Consider the following 4,611-nt stretch of genomic DNA (forward strand, 5'->3'; position numbering starts at 1 on the left):
GCCTGTAGGACTCCACTATTAAGACCATAGCTCTTGACGATGATGCCCCGTTAACTGCACAAAGGCAGGCGCACTGCAAGGCTGAAAAATCCCTCTTCTACTTAATCACATGCAATTAATAGTACCAATCATTTATAGCTAGCTTGAGGACCTTCCTTCTTGAGCAAGAAAAGAGAAACTTTGTGCTCTGATACCAATGTAACATTTAATGGTCTAGTAACTTGTGTGTAGCCGAAAATAGCATGAACATAGTGAGCATTTCATTAGAATAGCTTCCTAATGAGAATAGCAAGAGTGCTTGGGTGGAGAGAGCAAAAAAAAGCATCGCCCCCCCCCTCCAAAAGGCTTTGTATTATGGTTTCTCCCATCAAGAGAGACATTTTACAATACAATTGTTTGTGTTCCTTCAATACTAGCTAGTGCAATGAAGATGGAAACTTCATGCACTAAGCAAAACACTTATCAAACACAACATCAATTCCCTCATGGTCTTAGACCCATGACCTCACACACCTTCGAAGATGGTGAGAGATAGCGGGGTATGAGAGTAGCTTGAGAGGAAGAAGGAGTATTCTTACGAGAAAGATGTACATCTCCTCACATAATCACTCATATTAGCATAACTTAGCTTAGTAATTAGCATGGTAGCGGAGATGAGCATGCATTGAAGCTTGGTTGGATTTGCATCACAAAGCCAAGAGTTGTCGGTGTAGGCATCCCTTCTCACAAGCTTGGAGTAGGTGGTAAGTTTTCCATTAAAGCTTGAGAAGGAGAGAGTCTTATTTGCTTCACACATGAGATTGTGTGAGTGTGTGTGTGATAATGCCTTGCAAAAATCAGCCCCCTCTCTCCCTTGGTCGACCCCCCTTGCTAAATGCTCATGCTACTGTCCTATTGGACCTCCCCAGGCCTAGCCAATGGAAATTAAGCAGCATAAGTGATAGCCGTCTGACATGTGTCCCCCTTTCCCCTTTTGTGAGAGCTTTAGGTAATTGATAAATGCAACTAAACTCTCATTGGACCCCTTTGCCTCCTGGCCAATAGGAATCAGGCAAGCCATTGGGCTGTTGAATGCTCATTGGTCCCCTTGGGAGACTGTCCAATAGTCTTCTAGAGAGCTTAATTCTGATTGGTTCTTTTATTAAGTGTTTGTAAATCAATTAAACTATATTTACTCTAGCCTAATTCTGATTGGTCCACCTCCATGGCCATCCAATAGGATTTGAGTACACCTTGTGGGCAAGTGGGCTAGGGAGCTGACATGTGTCCGTGTTTCCCCTTGTGTGTAAATGAAGCTTGTGAGTGTGTGTGGGTGTTTCTCTCTCACCCCCTACTTCTTGGGCTCGCCCCCTCCTATGTAGGGCTTGAGAAAGACTTTTTGGGACACACACAAAGCATCCAATTCCCCTAATGTTTGACCTTTGGACACAACCTTAGCATTTTGGAAGTCTTAATGGGCTCAACCTTAGGGTCTTTTGAGCCCATTGTTGCACATAGCTCTTTTGCAGATGCCCCCCCCCTTTGGATCCCTATTTTCCCTCCTTTGGATCCCTACTGTGGCTGATCTGCTAGCTTAATCAATATTCTAGCTTTTTCTCCCCTGGCACTTCCCCATATTAAATGATCAATTTAACATGAGAAGATCATTTAGGAGAATAAGATATTGATTATTATGACATTACCTCTCTCTTGAAATCATAGTTGTCCTCGTCTATGGGGTAGAGACGATATAGCATAGTCATTAGTCATTTTCGTAGCAGGTAGAGGATCCCTAGGTTACCCTACGACATCGTTCCAGAATGGATGACTAGTCCATTTGGCGCTTGAGAGCCTAAGCTACCGCAAGCATGTCTGAACATTAGTCCTATCAGTCTTCCATAGTAGAATGACAAGCTCTACTTGGTGTTCGGGAGACGTCGTCTCTGCAAACTTGATCTAAGCATGCATACTACTTCATTTTTGTGCACAATAAAGAAAAAGAGAGTCTTATAAGACAAAAAATGTGTTCATTTTAAACATTTGTACATTTGCTTACTCTTGGGAAGCATTGTAAGCATTGACAAGGTTTAGGTTATCCTTTAATTGTATTCCTTGCATCCATCTAGCATCTTCAAAAGGATAATTCTTAAACTTAATAAGATATCGTCGGATAATCTTACCGCCTCTTAGTACCTTGTCTTCATGTCAAAGAATGGACTCGGGCTGCAGTATCTCTTCTTGGTCCTCGATCTCCGGTGGGTCTTCAATAGTTGGTTCTTGAGGTGGATTTTCTTTTCTAAGGCTTTAATAGGCTCACATGGAAAGCATTGTGTATGAGCCAATGGTTGGGAAACTTGAGTTGATAGGCCATCTCATTGATTGGCCTAAGAATTTGGAAGGGACCATAGTACCTTTTTGCTAACTTAGCATAGTACTTTTGGTGTCCCGTAGGATTCTTGCCTGTTGTGTGCCTTAATCGAGCCTTGGGAAATTTGAGTAAGACCCAATCATTTTCTTTAAAGGCTTGGGCTCTTCTGTGCTTGTGAGCAACAGCCTTTTGCCTTTGCTGTGAGATGGAGATGGCATCCTTAATATTTTGGAAAGATTCTTGTAGGTCTCGGCTATACTCATCTGCAACGAAGATCTTCCCGTGTACCTTAAGTAGCAAGGGACTTTCTGATCTTCCCTCAATTACCTCAAAAGGTGCTTTTCCCCTGGAAGTATGTACAGTGTTATTGTAGGCATACTCCACTAAGGGTAAGTACTTCTCCCATTGGGATCTTTGATCTACTCCTGTTACATAGGCTTTTAGTAGATCGAGAATTTTTAGGTTATCTATTTCACTTTGGCCATCCATTTGCGGGTGATAGGCTGAAGAGAAGTTTAGCCTTGTTCCTAAATTCTTAAAGAGACCCTTCTAGAAATTACTGGTCATTCTAGGATCTCTATCCGACACTATGGACGTTGGCAATCCATGGTACTTGAAGATTTGTGAAATGAAGGGGGTTGCCATTTGATGGGCTTTGATAGTCTTTTTGACATGTATGAAATGAGCTTGTTTACTGAACCTGTCTACTATCATCCATATTCCTGTATTCCCATGGATAGACTTAGGGAATCTAAAGATAAAATCCATGGATATGCTCTCCCATGGTGAATTAGGGATTGTCAAAGGTTGAAGCAATCCAAGTTGCTTCCCTCTATCAAACTTCGTCTTTTGGCATACCACACATTTAGAAACATAAGGAGGAGCATGAGATTCATACATTTCTTTCTCAATTAGTGAGCTAGTAACGCATAGTCTATTGCCATAGAGAAGATAACCATCTTGTAAAGTAAATGGTTCCTCTTTCTTCCCTAGTGCAAGGGCTGAAATCACATCTCTAAAATCGGGATCAATAGCATACTCATCTATCATAGAAGATAGATCATTGTGAGTTGCTATGGAAACCGCATTCACTCTCGACCGTCTTGAGAGTGCATCGGCTGCTTGATTATGCTTGCCAGCAATGTGAGCAATATGAAAATGAAATTGCAAAAGAAAATTTGCCCACCTCATTTGTTTGTCGGAGAGCTTGGTCTGCGTCATGAAGTACTTAAGACTTTGGTGATCCGTTCGCAGAATGAAAGGAGTCCCCAATAAATAGTGCTTCCATGAGTCTAAGGCATGTAGAACTGCAAGGAGTTCCTTTTCATATATGCCTAGAGCTTGCTCAACAAGGTCGAGCCTTCGACTTTTATAGCCTATGGCGTGCTCTTCTCAAGGCAAAACAGCTCCAAGGCAATCACTACAAGCATCACATTGGACCTCAAATGGCTTTCAGAGATCCGGTAGTGTAAGCATAGGTTGAGAGATCAGCTTTTCGAAAGCATTTTTCTCCTTGGTAGACCATGTGTACCTAATGTTTTTCTTTGTTAGGTCATGTAATGGTCCTGCTATTAGTGAGAACTTTTCTATGAAGCGTCTATAGTATGTACACATACCTATAAAGCTTCTTAATTCATGAAGATTCCTTGGTTTAGGCCATCCTTTTATTACCTCTAACTTTAATGGATCCATTTGGATGCCATCTTGAGAGATAATGTGACCTAAATACTGAATCTCTTGTAAGAAAAATTCACTTTTCTTTCGATTAACATAAAGTTTATTCTCTCTTAGAACTTGAAATATTACCTGGAGATGTTGCTTGTGTTCGTCTAATGAATTAGAGTAGATGATGATATCATCAAAGAACACTCTAGTAAAGGTTCGGTGAGGCCTGAACAGCTTCTCCATCAAGCGGTTGAATGTGGCTGGTGCATTGGTCAAGCTAAAAGGTCGTTTAGGAGGTAGCTCACAAGGGATGTCATCAATAAAGATATCCTGAAATCCCTGGAGAAAATTGGATAACTTTAATTCCTTTTGATTGTGTATATTTTCTTTTGCTAGAACATTAGGTTCATTTTCAGAAGTTTTAACAAAAATCATGTACACTGAAATAGAGCTCTTTATTGAGTTGTTATAAGCTTGTGTATGTACAATGAAAATAGTGTTACCCATTTCCTTAGCAACTATATACATATCTTTTTCCATGAACTTAAAGGAGATTCTACTTTCAGGGAATTTAATATTGGCAGCCATGCGATCAAACC

Source organism: Adiantum capillus-veneris, chromosome 20, assembly GCF_014529385.1.
Source record: "Adiantum capillus-veneris isolate H3 chromosome 20, ASM1452938v2, whole genome shotgun sequence".
In the NCBI taxonomy this organism is placed as follows: domain Eukaryota; kingdom Viridiplantae; phylum Streptophyta; class Polypodiopsida; order Polypodiales; family Pteridaceae; genus Adiantum; species Adiantum capillus-veneris.